The sequence below is a fragment of the Lissotriton vulgaris genome, chromosome 7, assembly GCF_964263255.1.
Source record: "Lissotriton vulgaris chromosome 7, aLisVul1.2, whole genome shotgun sequence".
In the NCBI taxonomy this organism is placed as follows: domain Eukaryota; kingdom Metazoa; phylum Chordata; class Amphibia; order Caudata; family Salamandridae; genus Lissotriton; species Lissotriton vulgaris.
Window position 1 is genome coordinate 1,475,318,849 of NC_141695.1, and position 26,141 is coordinate 1,475,344,989.

A 26,141-nucleotide genomic window follows, 5' to 3' on the forward strand; every position below is an offset into this window, starting at 1 on the left:
CCGGAACTGATACCACTCCCTCTCCTTGTCTTTGGCTGTCCTAGTAATTACTATCGTCAGTTCCCTGATCGACGTAATAATCGTCTACATTGTACTGCGCAGATCGTCCTTGCGATGATCCACGTTGGTCGAAACAATTATTAGAATTTGACGAGTTATCAGAACAGTCGTTCCGAGCACCACGACCTCTACCACGTGATGCGTGCTGTGCACCACCACGACCTCCTCTAGACGAATTACCACCACTACGGTCATTTAAAGCAGGACAATTGAATTTAATGTGTCCCTCCTGTCTACAATAAGCACATTGGTTGTACCCCAACGAAGATCTCTGAAAAGATGAATCATTACGCGGCTGCGATCGATTCGATTGCGACTGCGATCTATTCTGCTGAGGCGCATTCTGATTAGAACGCGGCGGATATGCTTGTTGTAACAACACTTTAGTTTTCAGCTCTTTCGTCTTTTTATCGGCACGGTCATTTTCCTCTTTTTTCTCTATTTTCGTAATATTGTGCCGTAGCCAATATCTGAGCTGAGGTAGAAACGGCCCACGCACTTTCTGAATTTTTCAATTTATTGCACAAGTCGGGCAATAAGTTCGATACAAATTTATCCACAAACAACCTCTGTCCACCCTCAGTACCCATATCCTGCCCACTATGATCGACGAATGTTTCCTCGAACCTCGTAAAGAAGTCTGAAACACTCTCATCTTTCTTCTGCTTACAGGCTGACAACTTGTCCCAATTTACCCTCATAGCTGGCATAAGCGTTTTCATTAACGCAATGATTCGCTGGGGAAGAAGTTCAATCAACTGATCGGGTTTAGTAGCAGCCACTTGTCCAGCGTCTGCCGCTGTAATGGCAGCCCAATCACCACCTAATTCATTCGCGTGATCTTGGTGACGGATCTTGGCCCATACCGGTTGCGGTACGACATTGCCAAACAACATGTCGATATCGGCCAGATTCATTATCGTAGCGTCTACGAGCTGCGATAATTCTTTGTAATACCCCGCAGGATTTTTGCGAGGATCAGGCAAAGTTTGTTTCACCTGAAGCACTTCCGATCGTTTCCAAGGGAGGTGTATCCACACTCTCTGGAAATGTGCTGGTATTGGAGCATTAGCATTAGTATTATCAGCGGGTACCCAAACTGGCGGAACTTCTCGCATAGGATATTGGCCAGACCCATCTCGTTGTTCAATGTCCTCAACGAACAATGCATGAGGAATAGGAGCAGGACGAAGAGATAGCAACCGTTCAATAGCACGTCGGACATTAGTGTCGACTATCAGTCCAGTTGCGAACTGAAGCCGAAGATTAGACAGGGCGGTCAGCACCTCGTCAGGCGCATTGTCCGCTATCTGATCATGTAAGAACTTGCACATTTCATCAAACACATATCTCTGAGTAGGTATGTTGAATTGATCAAACGTTTCGAGGACAACACGAGGTGGATTTCTAACAGGGTTTATCATCCAACCCATCGCCATATTGTATAGCGCAACACGTTCTCTATTACCAGGAAGCTGGCTACGTCTCTGTGGACCATCAGAACCAGCAGACCCAAAAACAGGTCCGAGCGACTGAAAGAAGTTTGTCGCAAGGGGAGAATCACGATTACGAGTAGAGGGACAGGAGTAAGACACAGGACTAACAAGAGAAGGAGTAGAGACATTAGCAACGACAGGGGTTAACAACACAGGAGCAGTAGCGTGAGCAGTAGCGGGAACAGGAGTATGTGGAAGCGGAGGAGCAGTAGGAATAGAAACAGGCACAGGAGCAGGAACAGTCGGAAGAGCAAGTGCAGGTTGAGGAATCGGCGGAGGAATAACAAGTGGGAGAGCAGGTACGGCAGGGACCACAGGAACTGCGGTACCCTGTACGTACGGAGGTGGCGACTTCATAAGATAGGACATTAAAGAATCCTCAACTGCCTCTTCCTTCTTATCCGACTCCGTAGACAAAACAGGATAGCATTTGTCTATGGACATACGCTGTAATCTCTCAAACACTTCCTTATCCTTATCCTCCTTATCACGCTGAAACTGCTCAGCTTTCTTCACTATAGTAGCAACAGTATCTCGCTGACTACGTTTATTTTGTCTGATCTCTTTCTGTCGGGCTTCTTTGCGCCAGAACCGAAAGGCATCAAACATGGCCGGCCTTGATTTACGTTCGAACAACTTTATTTCCAAATTATCTAAGATCGACGCTTCGAAGCTACCGTGAGGTGGCCAACGAAGATCGCCGTCTTTCTTTGTATATTTGATCCAATAATCGTTAAAAGCAATCGGGCCTAGCCCATGTTTGCTATATAAGTCATATGTAGGAGTTCCAACCGGAGGTATCGGACATGAGTCCTCCAGCAGGGAATCCGCACCACAAGGTCTAAAGCAACTGAACAAAGTACTGCGACCAGGCATCTTGCACACTAGCCGAGTTTCACAAACTTCAAGGGTTACGGGATTTCGGGATTTACCAAGTCCCAGCAAAGAACTAAACCCTCGGTCTTTGGCGGCTGCAGTCGTCAAACAAATACAACAACAACAAAGTACGCTAGCAAAGTGTCACCGACAAAAACACTCACACAGCGTGTACAACAAAGACACCCGCTAAAGTGTCTACAACAAAAACACTCGCTAAAGTGTTTACAACCAAGAACTCTGGGAGCGACCCACAAATACTTAACTCAAAGATCAATGGCGTCCTCAGGAAGGCCCGTCAATCGTCTCGCTATACCAAGGTCTACGCCAGGCGCCAAAACAGGTCTACAGTCAGGGTAGCAGTCCGTCGCAGCCGTTAGGAGGCGGGAATCTTCGCGGGAAAAGTCTTCGGGCCACTTATTTCGACAACAGGATCGATGAAGCGGGGTGCACCTTCCCTCGGAGATTTCACACGAAGTTCCTCACGATCGTCAGGCTTGGACCGGTACCACTGATGCAGCCCCACGTTGGGCGCCAACTGAAGGACTGGGTTCTTTGGACCCAGCGGTGCCAGGGCACAACACCTGAAACCTTCGTGGGTAACCTGCTCCGGCGTACAAATCACAGAGACACGGGGCACTTCCTTCGGCGTCAAAGAGTCAAGGTTTATTTACTGCAGGGAACACAGAAGTCACAGGAAGTACATCGAGTGTAGTTCGGGGAGACTGCTTCAAATTGTATTTGTGGATCGCTCCTTTTATACAGTTTCTACCCATAGGATAACATGATACACAATAGTTTACAACCTGGTTCCCACAAGTCGCTCTCAGAGGGGTCGCTTAGATCACTTTGAAACACACAAGATCCGGAACATAAGTGCGGAAACATTTGGCGGTTCCCAACTGTAAAAACCCATCTTCCCACCATTAGCAAATTCCAATCAGCAGTAAAGTAGATCGAAACAGGAACGAAGACAGGTGCAGAGGAAGACGGAAACAGTGGGGAGATCGGAAAGGGTGTAAAAGGGGAGTGTCGAGAAGCACGAGATACAGGCATCAAAGGGACGTGCCTAATGAGATGCACGACTGAGACAATAAGCCCGTGCGGCAAGATGAGCCTCGAGCGGCGCCATCTGCCTTACAGTAGCATCCCCCTCGTCATAAAGACACTTTCAAAGAACATGTGTCTTCCGCAAATATCTTGGGAGTCCCAGGGTCGCGAAGCGGACAGCGTCCGTTCGCTGGCTACTTGAGGGCAAGAGACAAAATGGATGCCGTATCTAAGATGGAACCCGTGGGTACAGATGACAAACCCACATAACAAACGAACGGTTTAAGTTAGCACAGCGAAACTGCGCACACTTGCTAAACTCGTCATTTGCGGTTCATAGATACTAGACTCGACCATATTCGTGTGAGTCGAAAACACCACTTACAATTGTCACGGAACCTCACAGGGAGCATTCGAGGGAGCGGTCGCGGAGCCGTGCCGAGCGCTCCGGAAGTAGTCACCATTCGTCTGGTTCCTCAGGTAGGAAGCACAAGAAGTCGGGGCGACCGGGGGTTCAGGTGACTCCACCCCCGCGGCTCCGCGAGAGTCGCCGGCGCGGCCTGCTCCATACCCTCCGGTCCCTGGGCTAGGCGCGACGCCCGAGGAGATTGAGGCGTTCCTCATGGCCATGAGGGCGCTCACTCCTCCGACGGGGCCTACGGCGCCTTCGGGCCCAGTGCTACCGTCCGGGGGCCCTAGCGGTTCGGGTGTCCCTGCCTCGACGCCATCGGGTGCTCCAGCCCCGGTGCCGCCGACGGCTCCGACCCCGGCGCCGCAGGGGCCTTCGGGGTCGACGCCGGCTGGTCTACCGGCCTCTCCGGCGCCGATTCCATCGGTGTTACCCCCGACGCCGTCCCCGCGCGGCGCCGGTTCTCCGGTGCCGGCTCCGGACGGCGTCGTCCCCATGCCCTCCCCGAATCCGGACGCGGAGTCGGACCGGCGTCGCTCGACGCCGGCCTCTACGCCGTTGGGGCCTGTGAACCCCGAGGAGCCGGTCTACATTGTTGACTCCGAATATGGAGATGATGTAGAGTACGGAGAGGGTTGGGAGGGGTCTGAGGACTCTCTGTCACGTGAGTGTCAGTACGACGTGGACTGGACAGGTGATTTGGGTGATGCCAGTGGTCTGGACGACTCTCCTAACCCTGGCTTTGTCTCGCCTCCTACCGTGGCATCGGAGGAGGGGGCTGCTTATTCAGTGGTGTGATGAGGGCTGCCAAGGCCTTACACCTTGAGCTCCCCGTCGCGGCCGTGAGGCCTAACATCCTCACTGAGGTCTTCAAACCGCAGTCATGCCCACAGGAGCCACTGCTGCCGTTTAACGAAGCCTTGTCGGACGTTCTTTTGGGCACGTGGTCCAGGCCCTCTTCAGGTTCGCCTGTTGATAGGAACGTGGCCAGATGCCACCGTCGGTGCCCGGACGACCCCAAGTTCCTGTCCACCCATCCCACCCCTGAGAGTCTGGTGATCCAGGCCTCGACTTCCCAGACCGCATTCCCGTCGGCCCCGCCCGACCGGGAATCTAAGAGGTACGACCAGTATGGCAAGAAGGTCTTCTCGTCCCTGAGTTTGGGACTGCGGTCTTGCAACACCGCTTGCCTCTTGGGCCGCTACACCCACTCTGTGTGGGATACGGTCGCGGAACTGCTGCCAGAATGCCCCATGGAGGTGCGGGCGAAGCTCGGCAAGGCTGTGGCTGAGGGCCGAGACGCAGCAAAATATTCCATACGGTGTGGTCTTGATACGACCGACTCGCTGGGCAGAGCGATGTCCACGACGGTGGCGATTCGTCGCCACGCCTGGCTGAGATCCGCCAACTTTTCGGCAGATGTCCAGAATGCCTTGATGGACATGCCGTTTGATGGCTGTCGCCTGTTTGGTGACAAGGCGGACCACGCGCTGGAGCGCTTCAAGGACTCCAGGGTCACGGCCAAGTCCTTGGGTCTCTCGACCCAGCGCCAGCAAACGGGTTCGTTTCGCTCCTTTCGTGGCCAAGGAAGGGGCGTCCCCACACGTGCTGCCAGCCACGTGCCGCAACAATCTTATCAACGCGGTGGCGGCCGTGGAAACCGCCGTGGAGGCGGTCGGGGTCAACGGTGGGGTCAGGCCGCACCTCCCCCCGCAGCATCAGCCTCCAAATCCTCCTAGTCCGTGCTTTCAGGCCCATGTGACGCCAGTGGGTGGCAGGGTTCGCCATCACCACGCCCGCTGGCGCGCAATCACATCGGACAGGTGGGTGCTGCAACTCGTCCGAAGGGGCTACTCCATCCCCTTCGAGAAAAATCCTCCAGCCATGCCACCGCAGAACCACCGTGTGTCGGGGGACCACATGACATTTCTGCAGGAGGAAGTTACGGCCCTCTTGGCCAAGGGGGCCATCGAGCGCGTTCCTGGGCCAGAAGTAGGGCGTGGTTGCTATTCCCACTACTTTCTGGTGCCCAAGAAGGACAAAGGGGGCCTACGTCCTATATTGGATCTACGGAACGTCAACAGCTTCCTCCGGAAGGAGAAGTTCAAGATGTTGACATTGGCTCAGGTCTTGGCTGCTCTAGACCCGCAAGACTGGATGGTAGCGTTGGACTTGCAGGATGCGTATTTTCACATCCCCGTCCTGCCGGCCCACCGGCGTTACCTGCGGTTCACGGTAGGCCAGGAGCACTTTCAGTTTATCGTGCTCCCCTTCGGCCTTACCAGCGCCCCACGGGTGTTCACAAAGGTGATGGCGGTGGTCGCAGCCCATCTGCGCAGGTTAGGGGTTTCAGTCTTCCCCTACCTAGACGACTGGTTGTTGAAGGCGGGCTCGCCCCAGACAGTCGTCCACCACCTTCAGATGACGGCAGACCTCTTGCACGAGCTGGGGTTCTCCATCAATGTGCCGAAATCACACCTGTGTCCCTCTCAAAAGCTCCTTTTCATCGGAGCGGTTCTGGACTCGGCGCAGTTTCGGGTTTATCCTCCGGAACGGCGGGTCCGGGATATACAGGCTTTGATTCCCATCTTTCAGCCGCTATCCCGGGTTTCGGTCAGGTTGACGCTGCAGCTGCTGGGGCTGATGGCTTCCTGCATCCTTCTGGTGCATCACGCCCGGTGGCGGATGCCGGCTCTGCAGTGGGACCTGAAGTTTCAGTGGGCCCAGCATCAGGGCAACTTGTCCGACCACGTCTTGATCTTGGAGGGCACTGCGAGACAACTGCAGTAGTGGCTTACGGACTGCGATTGGGTCAGAGGCAGATCCCTCTCCCTTCCCCAACCGGAGCACGTTGTCGTGACGGATGCGTCCCTCCAGGGCTGGGGAGGCCACTTGGGAGAGGCGGAGATCAGAGGCATCTGGTCTCCGGCGGAGTCCCGGCTCCATATAAACCTGTTGGAGCTACGGGCGATTCGTCTAGCACTGAAGGCATTCCTCCCCTTTGTCAACAGGAGTGTAGTGCAGGTGTTCACGGACAACACCACCGCCATGTAGTACTGCAACAAGCAGGGCGGGGTGGGGTCGTGGACCCTTTGCCAGGAGGCTCTGCGTCTCTGGCAATGGCTGGAACGTCAGGGCGTGACTCTGACGGTTCAACACCTGGCAGGTTCTCTGAACGCCAGGGCGGACGAACTCAGCCGTCGGTGCTCGATGGATCACGAATGGCGTCTGAACTCGGACGTGGCGCAAGGCCTCTTTCTGCAATGGGGAGAGCCTTGGTTAGATCTATTCGCCACGGAAGAGAACGCGCAATGTCATCAGTTCTGCGCGTTGGAGTTTCCAAGACGGCACTCGCACGGCGACGCCTTTCGGCTCGAGTGGAGTTGCGGTCTGTTATACGCCTTTCCGCCTATACCACTTCTGCCCAGAGTGCTGAAGATCAGGCGCGACCGGGCCCAAGTTATCCTTGTGGCTCCAGACTGGGCTCGAAGGTACTGGTATCCCGAGCTACTCAGCATGTCAGACGGTCCCCCGATCCGCCTGCCCCTTCAGGAGGACCTTCTGTCGCAGCAGCAGGGGACGGTCCTCCACCCGAACCTGTCCAGTCTCCACCTCCATGCTTGGAGATTGAGCGGCGACAGTTGAGGCCATTTGACTTGCCTCCTGAAGTCTGTGATGTGATTCTGGCAGCCAGGCGTCCCTCCACAAAGTCGGTATACGCCTGTCGGTGGAACAGACTTGTGGCATGGTGCACAGCAAAGGCTGTGGACCCTCTTTCTGCCCCTCTTTCCGAGGTTCTTCTTTTTCTTCTCTCTCTTGCCCAGCAGGGCTCTGCTCTGGGCACTATCAAGGGCTACCTTTCGGCCCTTTCAGCCTTTCTAAGGCTTCCTGATCAGCCTTCTTTGTTCAAGTCCCCTGTTGTAACGAGATTCTTGAAGGGCATCGCACACATGTATCCGCCTGTTCCGTTTGTGATGCCTCAGTGGGACTTGAACCTAGTTCTGACCTTCTTGATGTGTGCTCCCTTTGAGCCACTTCATTCCTGTCCTCTCCGTCTCCTGACTTTAAAGACGGCTTTCCTGGTTGCCATCACCTCTGCCAGGAGAGTGAGTGAGCTCCAGGCTCTTTCTGTCAAACCTCCCTTCCTGTCCATTCATCCAGACAAGGTGGTTCTGAGAACTAGACCTTCTTTCCTGCCCAAAGTTGTCTCTGCTTTTCACATCGGGCAGTCCATCACCCTTCCTTCCTTCTTCCCGCCTCCGCATCCTTCAAAGGATGAAGAGCGGCTCCATCGTCTGGACCCAAAACGTGCGCTTTCATTTTAGATGGATCGCACACGCCAGTTCCGGGTGGATGACCAACTGTTTATTGGCTACGTGGGTGCGAAGAAGGGACGGTCGGTCCATAAACGGACCATCTCTCGATGGGTCGTTCTCTGCATCAAAGCATGCTACTCTTTGGCTCGAAAGGAGCCTCCTGTTGGGCTGAGGGCCCATTCCACTCGGGCCACGGCGGCTACTACTGCCCTGGGCCGGGGAGTCCCCTTGCAGGACATTTGCCAGGCGGCTACGTGGGCCTCGCTGCACACCTTTGCGAGGCACTACTGCCTGGACAGTCGAGTCCGGAGGGATGGCTTCTTTGGCCGTTCTGTCCTCCAGGACTTTCTGGTGTAGGAATGTATTGGTTCGCAGACCCACCACCGGGGTTGGTATTGCTGGGGTATCTATTCTAAGGTAAGGAATCTAATACGAACGTGTTTCTTTCAGATAAACAAGTTACTTACCTTCGGTAACGATATATCTGTAAGAAACATTAGTTAGTATTAGATTCCTTACCGACCCACCCATCCTCCCCGTTCTGCGAACTGATACCTAGGGTTAAGGACATCCCTTTCAGGGCCCTAGTTTCAAATGGCACCAGTGTTGGTTCTCACATGGCTCTGCGTGTTCTGGCGCGGAAAAGCTGTGTACAAAGAACTGACGTCAGTGCGCGGAGGCGGCGTCTATATACTCCAGCGACGTCATCACGGCGCCCGACGATGGACGCGGAGCCGCAGGGGACGCCTGCAGACGACGCCTACCGACGCGCAGGGGTACTGCTACGCAAAAGTTTCCGGATCCAGACTGACGCCTGGGGATATTCTAAGGTAAGGAATCTAATACTAACTAATGTTTCTTACAGATATATCGTTACCGAAGGTAAGTAACTTGTTCATATGGAACAATTGGACTATGGATATGGGGAGGCCAGTGGACGGTGTCTTGCACAAAAGCTCAGATCTAAAGAGGCTACCCAGAGGATTAGCGCTATAACTGACTCCAGAGGTAATTTAGTAGAAACTGAGGCTGAGATCCTTGAGGTGTTTCGTGACATTTATGAAGATCTGTATACTGGGGAATACTATGATCCGCAAATGGGGGAGTCTCGGATACAGCGGTTTTGTGATACCTTGGGTGGGCAGGAGGCGGAGTTATTGGAGGCCCCATAACCATGGAAGAACTGGAAAGAGCCATAAATGAGCTAGCATCTGGCAAGGCTGCCTGGCCGGATAAACTTCCACTTGTGATTTATAAAGCTTTTTTTGGAGTTTTGAAGGAGGATATGCTGGCTACGTTCTGACTAGCCCAGGCTGGCGCGCCCCCTTCAACGTGGGATGAGGCTAGTAGTATTAAGTAAGCCTGCTGAACATCCGGCTTCATATTGCTCAATTTTCCTTTTAAATGCTGATGCAAAGATCTGTTCTAAAATTCTTGCGTTGAGGTGATAACACCGCTGGTCTCAATCCGACAACATGGCTTCATCCCCAAGAGGGGGATAACTAATCATATCAACAGAGTGATAACTTTGATGGATATTGCAAATGCTACGGGGATGGGTTCAGTCTCATATTATTAGATGCCGAGAAGGCTTTCGACCGGGTCACACAGATTTCTATGGGCGGTACTACGCCGTCGGGGGGTTTAGGCAACAGTTTGTCATTGCCTTGCAAATGCTTTATCGTCAACTGGTTGCAAGAATTTGTATAATGGGCTTAGAATCCACGCCGGTATATATTACACAGATGACGAGGCAGGGATGTCCCTGCTCCCCCTACTGTTCTCTCTATATATAGACCAGTTTTAAAAAATGGTAAAACACAGCTCTAGGATTGAATTAGTAATATGGAGGCAAGAACAATACCGCGTCTTTGCATATGCAGATGACGTTGCAGTGGTAACAACAAATCCGTCAACGGCTATGCCAGAAATAGTTACTTGCAGCACAATTTGGGGCTGGCGCAGGTTATAACTTGAATACTTCAAAGACACAAATCCTGTGTGCTAATATAAAGGCATTTGAAGGAGGTAGTATATCTAGGCATCACGATTCGGGTGTGTTTGAGTACAATGGTCGCAGTTAATTTGGCACAGCTGCTGAACGAAGTACGCAAACAACTGGACCGATGTGAATGTTTGCATTTGTCCATGGTTGGAAGATCCAATGTTCTCAAAATGTTAATCCTGCCTAAAATGTTATATTTCTTAAGACCTTTGCTAATCTCACCTCATTACAATCTATCTGTGCCAGATTTCGATGGGCTCAGGGTATATCACGTAGAGCTATGCGATACATGATCCTGCCTCGGCTGCAAGAGTGCTGGGCCGTTCCAGACTTTGCTTTATACTATTATGTTTGTATGTTGCAGCATATGAACATATTGTTAACTGCGGTAGAACCGACTCGTATAGCTGAAGCTCCTTCTATCTATCAAATGCTGTTGGGCAGTGATGCCAAAAACCAATTGTTTATTAACCTGGACAGGTGCTACTATAAGAGAACTAGATTCAAGGTTCTCAATGCGGCCTATAAAGTCTGGATGGCTGTTAAAAAGGTATCAGGTGGAAAGGATAGGTTGGTATACCCAGCTTACTGCCACCACTCTACTTCCACCAATATTTTGGGATCGAGTGGATGATAGCTGGTGGGCTAAAGGGATGTGTTATATTGGAGACCTATTTATTAATGGGGGTCTGTCTTTTGATAATTGATCAATTTCATTTGGCTCGCACTGACTTTTTGAATTATTTGCAAATCCAAGACTATTTGTTCAAAGCCCGATGGAAAATCGATGTTACCCTCTTATTGAGGCGGTGAGGAAAGGTGCACGAACTGGTACACTTTATACACTATTGTTAGATACCTTGGATAACTATCTTGAGGCCCAAAATGTAAAATGGGATGATAGGTCGGGGTGCCTTGGTACTAGGGTAGAAACTTCCATCGAACTGACAGGGAGATTGTTTTTCCGCTAACCTTCATGCACAACACAACAAGACTGTTTTTAATTTATACTACACCCCAGCTAAAATATGTAAATGGGGGGGGATCTAATGACGGAAAGTGTTTTCGCTGTGGGTCAGATGATGCCAACTTGGTACATGTTTTCAATACATGTGGGCATTTAAACAGCCTGTTTGATCATATAGAGAAATTCTTAGCTGAGATTCTGGGTGGGCCTGTTCGATTATCAGCAGCTCATGTATTGTTGGGGGTTGAGGGGGGATCGGTAGAGAATCAACTGTTTTAATCTTGGTATTTGATTTTTTTTTTTGCTACAGCTGTGGCTAGATTGTGTATTTCCTCAATTTGGTTGTAAAAGGACGCTCCTTCTTTTGAACTATGGAGAGCCAGATTCTTATCAATGTTTAATATTGAGTATAGTCTATATGCTTTGAAAGGCAGACTGAAAAAGAAATTAGGCTGGGAGATCTGGGGGTCCAGTAGTGGCTTACATGGACGTATAAACCTCCTGTGTAGTGTATTTTTTAAAGACGATTTGCCTCTGCTCTCTCCTTAATCTATTCTTGTCTGTATTATGTATGTATCTGACTATATGGAAAATATGGTTTAATGTATTGCAATATGTCTCCCTTTCTTTCTTTCCTTTTCTATTTTCTTTTTCTTGCCTTTGCGTGTGTTCATGGATTATAAAAACAATTTTTTTTTTTTAAACCGGGAAAAAACCACAGCAAAGCATGTTTGAAACTGTTTTAATGGTTAGCACAAACCCATAGATGGGACTGAAAGCATTGACAGCTCACAGGCTGCATTGCAGAAACCTAGCCCAAAAATACTGAAAAGCTACTAACTCATAACAACATACTGGCACTGTGCATTGAAGGCCGCCAAGACCCCTAGCTTCCCATCATGCCTCAGTGGTGACAGTTAGGTCAGTTCTTTGCAGAGACTTAAAAGCCATGGCACAAAGAGCTGACAATGTCTTAAAAAGACAAGGTTCCTTTGCCCGGGGAGGCGGGAAGGTTGCTTATTACTTTGATGAGGATACCCCTGGAAGAGAACTAGGATTACAGGTAAGGAACTAATCCTTCTCTTTCAGGGGATCCTCAGCAATAGTCATAAGCACATGAATAGAATAGCGAGCCTCACCTCTTCCACCTGCGGGCAAAGGGGAAATAAGGCCCTTAATAATCAAGCTCAGATAACTAAACTTGAAGAAACACCAATATCTCATTATCTGAATAGATCCTTCAAGGAGGCTTGGCCTACTTGAGTATCCGCCCTGGAATTGGAATCAAGACAATAATGCCTTGTGAAAGTGTGCACCAATCTCCAGGTTGCAGCCTTACAGATCTATCATTGAAACATCATGCAAGAAGGCTACTGTAGCCACTTTCCAGCTAGTGGAGTGTGCTTTAGGTGACAACAATGAAGTTGAGGAACTTCATTATACATTTCATTGAAATAGTATTGATGGCTCTTGGATAGACACTTTAGATAATGCCCAGTAACTGCTCCCAGGCTCAAAGAAAAACCTTGATAGCTTCACTTGATGTGTCTGGATGCAACCCAGACATTGTCTGCATACAAGTATTACACCCTTCAATGCAGTATTACTCCTTGTAGTTTTATTAGTCCACTATCATCCGAGAATGACATAACAGCTGGTTGGGGTCTTTGGCTACCCTCTGAACAAGTGCTTGTTATTTAACCTTCAATCCCTTAAGTAAGCTCAGGAAGTTTAGAAGAAAAGACCTTGTGAGCAGGATATCTTGAGGCTACCGGGGAACACATACTGGGCACCCAACAGTAACATAGTCTTGGGGATCCTGCCTGATCAGTTTGTGGTAGTGATTCATTTTGCCTTGTACACCGAAAAGGAGGCAGACACTGTACCAACCTGGAGTTCTGTAGTAGGGGATCTCTGTGTATAGTCATAATCTTAGTGAATAGTCCCGCCCATGTGCGTGGACCCCGGAGCAATCAAAAATAATCTCTAAAGTGTCGAAAAAATGCAGAACTGCATAGACACTGAAGAGAGAATTTAAAGACATATAATGCAGCCCATAACAGGCTACACTGTCCAGTACTTCAGCTAGAAATTCCACCAAAAAAATCCACAAAACAGCAAAGCCTGTCCAGATTTTCATTGTCTTCAGTACAAACCCCTCTGGAAGATAGAGAGGAAGACCTGGACAGACAAGCCCCATAGGCTGCCATTATGTGTCTCAGAATAGGGTACTGTGCCTTTAAGAGAACTTTCCAGAACTTCACAGTATCCCAGAATGCCTTGCAGGTCTCTCTTACTTTCAGTTCTTTTTTCCGGCTCCTGCTAGCAGGACCCTGGAGCATTGAGCTCTCCCTTTTCAAGGGTTTTGTTGGTGTTTTTTGCACTAAATTCGATTTTGTGTACTTTTTCAGTACTATAAAGCTTTCTTCTTGGTTTCTTGCACCCCTTGGCAGTCCATGATGCCTGCATTATTCGACAAATGCCCGGAGTGCTCCAGGAAGAAGGCCAAGACAGACCCCCATGAGGTCTGTATTCTCTGCCTTCCCTCTTCCCACATTCCTGAGGAGTGTGAGATCTGCCAAGGATTCTCTGGCAGGACCCTGAAGGACAGACTGAAAATCAGACTTCAGGGACTTGAAGAAAGAAGACAGAAGACGCTAGGTGGGTCTGGAGGGGCTTCATCTGCCCATGCTGAGGCCCCTGGGGGGCTCCCCGGGGGCAGGAAGCCCAGCACACGTCCCCATTCTCCGTCTGGGTCGGTGGCCCCCACCAAGACGTCGAGGGGGAAGTCCAAGGCCGGCTCCCCATCTCCCCAGGGATCTGGGTCGAGAAAACGTCGCCCGTCGACGTCTAGGGACCTGCATAGGCCGCCGTCGGACACAGAGACGCTGTCTTCGTCGCTGTCATCGACGTCGAGCTCTCGGCGTCGACAGAATCGGCGTCGACGCTCGCCTCCTAGGCGACAGTCGTTCGCCGTCAAGGCGCAAGACTTCATCGTCGTCGAGGGGATCCTCGTCGTCAAGCCCGCCGTCGACGCGGAAGCACTCGCCGGCGAAACGGAGGCGTTCGCCGGCGAGGCGTAGGAGGTCAAGGTCGACGTCGAGACGCTCCAAGGCGTCGTCGAGGCGGTCGCCGTCGAGGTGCAAGAGGTCGCCGTCAAGGCGCAAGAGATCGCCGTCAAGACACCGAGGGTCGTCGTCAAGATGGTCCGGGTCGACGTCGAGACACGGCAGTCGTTCGACGCCGAAGAGGAAAAGACGGTCGACGCCGAGGGGTTGCTCGACGTCGAGAGGTCGGCGTTCGACGCCTGAACACCAGCCAACGGCGTCGAAGGATACTATTACGCGGCCTAGCGCTGTGGGGGGCTCCCCTCAGCCCAGGAAGGATGGTGGGTCACCGGGAACGGTGTACTCGGAGGTATACACTCCAAAGAAGTCAGTTCCACCTCCTCCTCCGCTACCTAGAGGCCCGCATCCGAGGAATCCTACTCCTCCTTTGCCTCCTCCGCCCGTCAAGCCTCCTCCGGTTCGGCCGAGGTCGGCCTCGTTGCCCGATCTCCCGACCCCCTCCCAAGAAGACTCCTAAGTCCAAGGAACCGCGTAAGCCCAAGTCGGCCACCCCGGAGAAGCCGGTGGACCGGCCGAGGCCCAGGAGATCGAAGTCTCGCTCCAGACGGAGGGACCGTTCGAGGAGCAGGCACAGGTCCTCCACCCGTTCCAGACGGCGCCATAGGAGACGCAGGTCCAGGACCGATACCTCTTCTAGGACCCGCTCCTATTCCCCTACGTTGTTCGATTCCCCGGAGACTAGGGTGTCTCCTATCGACGACATTGGTACATTCCAGGAGGTCCTCCTGAGGGGGGCCGCGAAGTTGGGTATCACGGTGACGGCTCCTACACCTACGACGTCCGTGATATTCGAGACCTTGCACAAGAAGCACCTGTCTCGCCCTCTGCTGCCCTTGGTTCCGGGACTGGTGGAACCGGCGCAGGAACTGTTCCTTACACCGGCGGTGGTGAAGGCCGCCCCGTCTAGACTGTTGAAAAAATACAGGGCACCGGACTCAGATCCTGCCTTCCTGAGGATGGACCCAGTCCCAGACTCAGTGATAGTTACGGCGGCCAGAAAGCAACATTCCACCTCCCCGTCCTCCACCGTGCCTCCGGACAAGGAGAGCCGCTGGATTGATTCGGCTGGAAGGAAGGCGTGTGGGAATTCTTCCACCACGATGAAGGCTTCCAGCGACTCGGCATTACTAGGACGATATGACCGTGCGCTTTGGGATTCCATGGAGCAGTTCGCGGACCTTGTGCCGCAGGACAGGCGGGAAGACTTCATGGAGATCGTCAAGGAGGGTATGCTGGTCTCGAACCGGGCCATCAGTGCCGCGGCGGATATCACCTTGTTGGCTGCACATGGCTATTGCCACGGGATCACCCAGCGCCGCCATGCATGGCTCAGACTTACGTCTCTCAAGCCTGAAGCGCAGCAGCGAGTGGCCAACCTGCCGTTTTCCGGGGACACGCTCTTCGGAAAACACGCAGATGACGAGATGGCCAGGATGAAGGCCGAGGCAGAAACCCTGACGGCGGTGGGCTTGGAGAAGCCCAAGGACAAGAACCCCTACCGCCAGTTCCAACGGCGGTTCGGCTCGCAAGGGAAAGGAAGAGGACAATCTTCGGGGCAACAGCAGCAGCAACAACAGCAGCAGTTCCGGAGACCTTTCCAAAAACGTCAGAGGGGTAGAGGTGGGCAGCAGCCCTCTACCGCGAACAAGGGCTCGGCCGGGTCTCGACTCTGAGCGGTTACTTCCCTGTCATCCGTTACCCGCTCCGGTGGGGGGAAGCGTTCAATCTTTTCTGGCAGAGTGGAGAAAAATTACTCAGGACAAGTGGGTGCTGAATATTGTTTGCAATGGATACAGTCTTCGGTTCATCAGCCCTCCTCCAACGATCCTCCGGTCGGCTCGCAGTACCAACTGCGCGAGCTCCAGGCGGAGGCCGATATCCTGATAAGGAAAAGGGCGATAGAAGACGTACCTCTGTCTCAAAGAGGAAGAGGTCTGTACTCCCGGTTCTTTCTGGTTCGCAAGAAGGACAAGAACGAGTTCAGGCCCATTCTGGACTTGCAACAGGCAAACAAGTGGATTCGCAGAGAAAAGTTTCGCATGCTGTCGTTGCATCAGATCTATCCTCAGTTGCAACAGGGGGATTGGCTTTGCGCCATAGACCTACAGGATGCGTACTTCCACGTGCCCATAGCACACAAGCACAGGAAGTTTCTGCGTTTTCAAGTCGGCACCAATCATTACCAATACACGGTGCTACCTTTCGGACTGAAATCTGCACCCAGGACATTCTCGAAGTGCATGGCAGTGGTGGCGGCACACCTAAGGAAAGACAGGGTGTTTGTCTACCCGTACCTGGACGATTGGTTGATCAAGGCCTCCTCCTTCTCAGAAGCTCCAGCAGACTTCCGGAAGACTTGCGTTCTCTTGAACAAGCTGGGGTTGCACATCAACATGTCCAAGTCTGTCCCGATCCCGGTCCAATGTATTCAATACTTGGGAGCCACCATCAATACGCTGTCAGCAAGCGTGTCTCCTTCGGAGGAGTGACGGAAATCGATCCTTCGGAAGGCTCAGGCTCTTATGACCGCTCCATCTACAACAGTGAGGACGGTGTCTTCTCTACTGGGGTCGATGGTCTCTTGTATCTTCCTCACTCCTCATGCGCGACTACACATGAGACCTCTGCAGGAGTGCTTGGAGGATCAGTGGGACCAGAGGAGAGGGTCTTGGGACGACAGGATACGACTGTCTCTGCATGCTCTTCAGTCTCTGAAGTGGTGGTGTTCAGCGGAGAATCTCCTCAGAGGGGTTCCCTTCCACAAGGACATTCCTACTCAGACGATCGTGACGGATGCTTCTCTCCAGGGCTGGGGAGCGCATTCGGTAGACTTACAGATCCAAGGCACGTGGTCTCAGACGGAGTCCACGTATCACATCAATTTCCTGGAACTCAGAGCTTTTCACTTGCCACTGAAGGCTTTTCATCCGTCTTTCCGGACCAACTCTCTGCTTGTACAGACGGACAATACGACCACAATGTATTACCTCAACAAGCAGGGGGGGTCGAGATCGCGCACTCTGTCTCGGGAGGCGCAGACGATCTGGCGCTGGCTTCTGGCCAGAGGATTGACGATAACGGCGACATCTGCCAGGTGTGCAGAATGTTCAGGCGGACGCACTGAGCAGACTGATTCAGGAAAACCACGAGTGGGTCATAAACGACGACGTACTAGGAGAAGTCTTCGCAAGGTGGGGGACTCCAGACGTAGATCTGTTCGCCACCGCCGAAAACAGCAAATGCCGAGACTTCGCCTCCAGGTACTACCAGCAGGGGACGCTGGGGAATGCACTCTGGATCAACTGGTCGAACAGCTTTGTTTACGCTTTTCCACCCATCCCTCGGATTCCGGCAGTGCTCATCAAGCTGTCCAGGTCCAGGGCGCGGATGATCCTGATTGCCCCGGAATGGCCCAGACAGTGGTGGTTCACGGATCTCCTACACCGGTCCCTCCTTCCACACATACGGTTGCCGTGCAGGCCGGACCTTCTCACGAAGTTCGGGGGGCAGATGGTGCACCCCAACCTCTCATCCTTGAGTTCGGCTGCATGGCTCCTGAGGTAGTGCAGTATGGTCATCTGAATCTACCAGACGATTGCATGGACATACTGAAGGAGTCTAAGAGGCCCTCCACTCGGACGTCCTACGCTTACAAGTGGAAGAGGTTTTGTATCTGGTGTGTGTCCAGGAACTGTGATCCTACGACGTGTAAGGAAGATGTCATCCTTCCCTACCTTCTACATTTGGCGCGATCTGGCCTTAATGTTCACTCTATTAGGGTTCATCTCGCTGCATTGACTGCCTACAGGAAAAGCCCTTCAGACTTCCTTCTTTCAGATCCCTGTGATCAAAGACTTTTTGGAAGGCTTGAAGAAAGTGTTCCCTCCTGTCAGGCTCCCTTCGCCTTCCTGGAAATTGAATGTGTTGCTGTCCAGTTTGATGAAGGAGCCTTTTGAACCCATTCATAAGGCTTCGTTGCAGCACCTGTCCTGGAAGGCGGCGTTCCTCGTGGCCATTACATCGGCCCTCAGGGTGAGTGAAATTCAGGCGTTGTGTTATAATGAACCTTATACTGTATTTCATGCTGCTAAGGTTGTTATGCGTACTCACCCTAAATTTCTTCCCAAGGTTATTTCTGACTTTCATGTCAATCAGACCATAACTTTACCTACGTTTTTTCAGAATCCTTCATCTCCAGCGGAAAGGTCTTTACATTCCCTGGATGTTAGGAGGGTGTTGAAATTTTACCTGGATAAGACCAAGGGTATCCGTAGGTCAGACCAATTGTTTATCAATTATGGATCGGTCAGGACGGGTCTTGCGACCTCTAAGCAGTCCATCTCTAGGTGGATTGTGTCCTGCATACAACTATGTTACCAGAAAGCTAATAAGACCTTAGGAGGTAAGCCTAAGGCTCATTCCACCAGGGGCAAAGCTGCCACGACAGCCTAGCTCCGTAATGTGCCGATTGCAGAAATTTGCAAGGCCGCCACTTGGAAGTCAGTTCATACCTTTGCTAAGCATTACTGTCTGGACGCTGATGCCAGAGCAGATGCTCAGGTGGGACAGGCTTCGCTGCGGAATTTGTTCGCACAATAGTGGTGTTGGTTCTCTTTTCTCCACCGCCGCTTTGGTGTGGGGATGGGCTTGCCATTCTATTCACTAGATTATGACTATACACAGAGATCCCCTACTACAGAAGGAGTAGTTTCTTTTCTGTAACTCCAGTTCTGTAGTAGGGGTATCTCTGTTATAGTCATAAGCGCCCGCCCTCCTCCCCGGTGGAGAGAGAGAGAGAGAGATATTCATGTGAGAAATGCTACAGGTCTGGCGTGTTACGCCTTCAAAAAGAACTGAAAGTAAGAGAGAGCTGCAAGGCATTCTGGGATACTGTGAAGTTCTGGAAAGTTCTCTTAAAGGCACAGTACCCTATTCTGAGACACATAATGGCAGCCTATGGGGCTTGTCTGTCCAGGTCTTCCTCTCTATCTTCCAGAGGGGTTTGTACTGAAGACAATGAAAATCTGGACAGGCTTTGCTGTTTTGTGGATTTTTTTGGTGGAATTTCTAGCTGAGGTACTGGACAGTGTAGTCTGTTATGGGCTGCATTATATGTCTTTAAATTCTCTCTTCAGTGTCTATGCAGTTCTGCATTTTTTCGACACTTTAGAGATTATTTTTGATTGCTCCGGGGTCCACGCACATGGGCGGGACTATTCACTAGATTATGACTATAACAGAGATACCCCTACTACAGAACTAGAGTTACAGAAAAGAAACTACTCCATCTTCCTCATGCAGGCTTAAGTTGGTGTCATAGCAGACGTTCTACTAAATCCCATGGAGTGAGTTGAGCCATTATGCACCGTTAAAAAAAAAAAAAAAAACACTGAGGAAACTGCTCAGGAAAAACTGCTGCTGTGCCAAAACCCCAAAGATATTGTTGCCAAAATCATAAATGTCATATGACCGGCTTCTTGAATGTCTCCTGACCTGGAGCCAGATCTACCTTTTTAAGGAATTGACCTGTGTGCTGGTAACATTTTTTGATTCCTCCACTGGCTTGGCAAACCAGCTGTTGTAACACTGGCAGGTTGGAGCCATGTGGTAGTGTCCTCCAGCCACCTCTTGACATTTTTCCAGCTGACAAGTTTTTTAGTATTTCACAACAAGACTTCTGACTCAAAGTGGCGGAATAGTTCAAGGGGAAAGCTCTAGCCTGTCTCCCAGACCTGATTGGAGATCACGTTCCCTGGACTTCTGCTGGCCTCTGCTCCATCTCGGGAGGTTTAGAAGTGTGTGTGGGGGGAGAGGGGTACTTTTTCTTTTTCTCCATTGTCGTCATTGAAGTAGAATTGCCTATAACTTTTTTGTCCTCTCAGTGGTAAGAAGCTGCTGATATGTACAGATTTCCACCTCTGCCATAATGTAGTTGCTCTACACCAACATACGCATACCTAGGAAATAAACACTGAAGCCGCTTTAGCTATATTGGCATTGAACTCAGACACCAGATGAAAGACTGTCTCCACTGGAGAATGGAATAATTTACCAATGGTGTCCTTAGGCACAACTATGCTAATTGCCTACAAAAATCATTGAATAGTTAAAAGAACCTCAAGTGCCTAGATTCATAGAATGGCTGTGGTTTCTTTGGCTGGGGACGCATCAGCCACCAGTGTAATTAAGATCTGACATACAACTGTGGGATGAATCCTCAGCACCACTGTGTGCCATTAATGTTGCTTCAAAGGGGCATAGGGCCTGATGCTTGCTAATGTCATCTGTGAAATGTTGACACAACCCTCTTCCAGAAGGGAAGTCTTGTGTTGCAGAAATTGATAGTTTAAGGACCTAATCAAAACAAATGCTATACATCAGTCTTGGCATTCGTCAACATTGACAGCTGTGAAAAAGGATTTCCTTTCTTCAGGTAGTCCAGGAGACTGAGTTGCTCATTGAACATACTAGATCATTGATTTCTGAGTAAGGACCTGCCTGGAATGTGCCAACTCTCAAACTCTGAGAACATAATCTGGTAGCAGTGTCCCTTTTTCAGGCAGAGTATGGCAGACCTCAGAGCACACAATTTCATGAAGGCTTTTTGGGAGGCATTCAGACAAAAGGGCACTGTCTTTTTGTGGCTAATGTTGGTTTCAGACTGTGAAGCAGAGGCTTTTCCTTGTCAATGTTGCAACTAAGGCTACAGTTGTGCATTTAATCCACTTTCAAAATGAGCATTTCATGTCTAAGGTTAATGCCTTTGGAGCTAAGGCAGCTATACCTCAACATTGCCAGGATGGTGTGCTGAACAATAGGTTCATGTTATTATAAATCTAAATACCATTCTCAAAGGCATCCATTTTAAGGGTCTGGTGTTGAACCATTTTCGTCTGTTCTTTAGGGGACTTAATCAGGACGTTCTAAGAAACATATATCTGATAGACATCTAGCCGCAGATTCCTTAACTTAGAATAGCCCCAGGCGTCAGACTGGATCAGGATAACTTTCCGCAGCTGCACCTCTGCGTGCCAGGGGGCGGCACCGCATGGCTCCGTCCTGACGTCGTCCATTGACGTGACGTCAGTGGAGCCATATAAGCCCCTCCCGGCGTGCTGAGTCAGGTTTTTCTTTCTGCGTCCCACCGCAGATCCCGGAAAACCAGCTGTTCCTTGGCCTGTTTTTCGGGCCTTCTCAGCACCTCCTTCGTCACGGAACAGTGTGCTATGCCTTTGGGCTCCCAGTCGTTCATCGAGTCACTGCATAGCCCTACTCGGCTTCCTGCGCTGACGTCTGATGCGGCACAGAGTTAGACGCCCGGTTGACATCTTTCCTCCCTGCCTATAGGAATTGGATCGCCGTCTGACCGCCCCCAGCCAGAGTCCCGTCTGGATGTTGCCAGTGTCAATACAACACCGTCTCGGCGTCGGTCGACGCCGGTGCCGGCACCTATGCCTCCTCTCTTACAGGAGCTTGACGTCCTGTGGATTCCCCATGCCCGAAGTTGTTTTGGTGCCCTTTGTTGCAGGTACTTGGCGTTCCGTGGCCTTTGGATCAACTTCGGGCACCTCCACTTTTACTCTCTAGTGGACGGGTTAGTCTCCAACAGTCTCCTACTGATGGTTTGTCTCCCCATCCCCACCCACAACACCCCCCTGAATGGCGACTGAGGCTAGAGCAGCTTTCGCACGGGCTATTTGGAGGTCGGCAGATATTCTTCGATTTCAGCCCCCTTTGGTTTCCCTGCCTTCTGATCCTTTACTGGATATCCTCCACATGGAGCCTGTTGGCCTGTTGAGGTGGAGCCTTTGCTGCCCCTTGGGGGGGTCTTTGTTTGACATCCTGCTTGGTACCTGGGCAAGGCCCTCCTCTAGCTACCCTGTTGATCGAGCCATTGCTCGCTGGCATCATCCGGCCCGGATGATCCTCTCTGCCTGTCCCTTCACCCTAGAGCTCAGGGTCTGGTTGTTCAGGCGGCTTTTGACTTGCAGCCTTCCTCCACTTTACTGTTACCTCCCACTAGGGAATCTAGGTGGTTGAAGACATGTGGTCTCCAGATTTTTGCCTCTGCCAGTGCAGGCTTCTGTACATTAAACACGTTTTGTGTGTTCGCACGTAGTTCCTTTGCCCTTTGAGACTTCGTCGAGCTCCTTCTTACTTCTCTCCCAGAAGGGCCCCTGGCAGAATTACATTGCCTTCTTCTCGATGGCCGGAGAATGGCGCAATTTTCCCTTCGATCATCCCTTGATGCAACTGACTGTGGGTAGGGCACTTGCCCGGTTGGTTGCTTTGCGCCGCCATGCATGGCTACGTGACAGTGTTCGGGATGCTCTTTGAGATCTGCCATTCAATGGCGTGGAGCTTTTTGACTTCCACGCTGATTCAGCAGTCTCCCGCCTCATACCTGTTCTACTGTGGCTTTCAGGCCTTGAGGCCTAAATTTCTTCCTTGTAGTATCTTTTTCTTCTGATGGTCACTTGTTTGTTTAAAATTCCTAGGTTCTTTACGTGGTACCCGAATGGTGTAGGCGGTTGTTCCGCCATTTCTGAATTTGTTCAGTACAGCCGGTCGGCTGGTTCTGTCTCTTTTCAGTCCTCTGACTGGGACCTTATCCCAAGAGGACCCCCCCCCCACGCAGGGTTAAAGACTTACCCTATGTGGGGTATTTACTGGCTATTATGTAACTGCCTTCCCACAAGGGAGGCTTGGTATGCTCCTATGGAGTCTTCCTCACAGAGGTTCTTCTGTGAATCAGTCTTTTCTCTCTTTCTGTTAAGCGATCCAAACGGTAGCATTGCTCTATTGCATTTTTAGTTACAGTTGGCCACGGTTGTCTGTAGTACCTTGTAGCATCAGTAGGGGTTCCCTACCATGAAGCTCTGTCTAGCCTGCCTTTTCCAAGGGCGTTTTTCAGCTTCGCTGTGTTCCTCTTTGTCCATGTTGGTGGCTTTTCTTTTCCCCAGCCAATGTCCCTTGGGACTCCTTGTTCTGTTCTAGCGCAGTTTTTCCGTGGCTGACGCCCTGCCAGCGTATAGTGCAAGGGCGGTGACGCTGCGCGGCACAACTCTTCCTTGTTTGCACGTAGTGTGGGGGCACCCTGCTATGTTGGCTATCATAGGTTGCCTGGGTTTTTTCTTCCGCTTTTGCGGTGACTAGATCTACTCTCCACTTTCTGGGATTGGTAGCGTTTTCTCGTTCTTCAGCCCTGTCTGGGCTTTTCTATAGGCGGTAATGTTTTTGCCACATGCGCCTATGATGTACACTGCTTGTGTCCTCATTTTCTGGGCACTTTCCAAACATGAGTTTCTTCCTATTTCCCTGCTGCCTTCCGCGCAGGTGTTTTCCAAGCTTCTGCTTTGGGTTCCTGCTGTAACACTCTCAAGGGGATTGTTTGCTACAGGATACTCCCGGACGGGTGGCTGATGTCGCGTACGGATCTAGACATTGTCCTGTACACCTTGGCTTCAACATGACTGTTGGTACTTATGGCGTACGCTTGTCTTTTATGCAACACACCCTTTTTAGGTGTGTATCTGTCTTAATTTCAATCTCCTCTGTGCTCTTCCCACAACTTAGTCGCACAGGCAACGTTCCCTGCTGCAGTGTCCGTGGTCTTCACACCGGTCTGCTCATGGTGCGAGCTCGTGTGTGTCCGGCTTGCCGGAGACCCCCTTTTTGTGGTTGCCTACCTGGTGATGCATGTTTCACATCTGGGCTGATCACGTTTCCCTACTGAAGGATTTCCATGTGCTTGGTGTGGTTCTGGCATCCGCACTGTATGCTGATATGTATTCCTGACTTCCACATGACTACCAGTCTTCCTGTGGTTTTGTTCTAGGTGTTTCTGCTTGTTGCCGTTCACCCTTTCACATGTCTTTGTGAAACAGACTGCGTACCGGAGTGTCTTGTGTTCTGGTAAGGCCGGTAATTTCTGGCCAAGGGTCGGCATCCAGGCACTGCTGCTCCACGTATCTTAGCTGGTGCAGGTTCGGCGCTGCTTTTTTTAAATCATTCTGCACACTTGACCGGTATGCGCTAACTCTGTCATACCGTTTTGGTCTTGCTTCTGGTAGACGCATCTGCTCCTGCGGTTCCTTAGGACCTAGGTTCAGTTCATCATCTTTATTAAGTTGTGCACTCTCAATTCCGCAATGACATTTCTGGCTCCGTGCTTTTCCTCTCCACCCGGTATACATACGTGGAGTTTTGAGCTGTTCTTGAACGGCTTGTGTTTCCTTTACCTCCTATTGTTTTCTGCTCTTTTTAGAGCTTTATTGTCTGGTGTTGGCTGCGCTGCCATTGCTGTCCCCATTGTGTTCGTCACTTTGTTGACGGCTAAGTTCTTCTGGAACTTTGTGGGGGTTTGGTCGCAGACCGCCTCCTCTATGGGTATAGCTTTGGTATCTATTCTAAGTTAAGGAATCTGCTGCTAGATGTCTGTCAGATGGACAAGTTACCTACCTTCGGTAACAATGTATCTGGTAGAGACAGTCTAGCCGCAGATTGCTGAACACCCGCCCATCCTCCCTGTTCTGCAAGGAGCTTTTCGGCATGGGTTTCTTGCATTTACCTTCCTTCGAGTGGCTTTGTCTTCCTACGGGGTGACAATTTGACTTCACGTTTAGGCGGGATGCTTTAATATATTACTTGCTGTGCTCCACCCATTCTCGTGATTGTGTGGTATACTCATGTGTCCTTTTATAATCCCTATGCCCTGGGTTGTCCAGTGTGGGGTCTATTCATCTTCACCCCCCCCCTCTCCTCCCCGTTCTCTATTGACCTTGGGGTCTCCTCCCTCCCCTGCAGTCCATTGGTTTGAAGTTGACTGGCTCAGTCTATAACTCTCTTACAGGGGGTACAACGTCCCTTTCTAGTACGGACTTCTGGTGGATTGTCAATGCTCCTGTGTTCCGGACTTGTTGCCCTTCAGTTATATATTATAGTTACAGACTTCCTGTCTGTCCTGATGTTTTTCACATCTTTGTCTCGTGGGAGAGTTTAGCCTTCGCTTTTGTGGGGTTGCTTCTCAGAGTGGTGCTCTGCTTTCCTTCATTATTTATCGGTATACCGTGCTTGGCACTGTACTTTATGGTGCTGTTTTTCACCATCTTTTTCTTTTTCATCTTTTTTTTTTTTTTGCACACTGTTCCCATTCACTCAGTTTTTTGCTGGTGACTCCGCATTGTGGCGCCGAAAAGGTTCTCCTACGAAAATGTCAGTGCGCCGAGAGGGGCTTATATGGCTCCACTGACGTCATGTCCATGGAGGACATCCGGGCGGAGCCGTGCAGCGCCGCCCCCCTGGCGCGCAGAGGTACTGCTGTGGAAAGTTTTCCGGATCCAGTCTGACGCCCAAGTAAAGGAATCTGCGGATGTACTGTGTCTCTACCAGCTACATCGTTACCGACGGTAAGTAACTCGTCCGTTAGGGGATCTTGCTTTTGATTCCATTGTAAACTGCCTGACTTGGGTTCTGCTCTTCATTACCTGAGGAACCCTTGACCCATCCACATCCCCTCAACCATCTCATTCCGATACTTTGCCCAGTATTCAGATTCCAGACTGAGGCAGTTTCTTTCCTTTCTGGGTGACAATCAATGTTGATTGATGGATTTAAAGAAACCCTTCACAATTATCCACACCTCCAGTCCCAATTTCTTGTATACCACCTGGGAAAGCAGTTAGTACTGGGTTTTAATCCTGTTAAGTGTCAGACTGCATCAGTTTTCCTGGCATCCTTTATGCCATATTCTTGCAAATGATATGTAGATAGCACTATCATTCCACAAAACTGTCTTTGTTGCATGCATCTGCAGAAGCCTTAAGTTTAGCCTA

At 50.9% G+C, this 26,141-nt stretch overlaps 1 protein-coding gene across 2 annotated transcripts in view; it reads left to right on the forward strand.

The window, feature by feature from the left end:
- Positions 1 to 26,141, forward strand: part of TOP1 (DNA topoisomerase I) — a 232,704-nt gene that overhangs the window by 180,682 nt on the left and 25,881 nt on the right. The gene's annotated exons all lie outside the window — the stretch shown is intronic.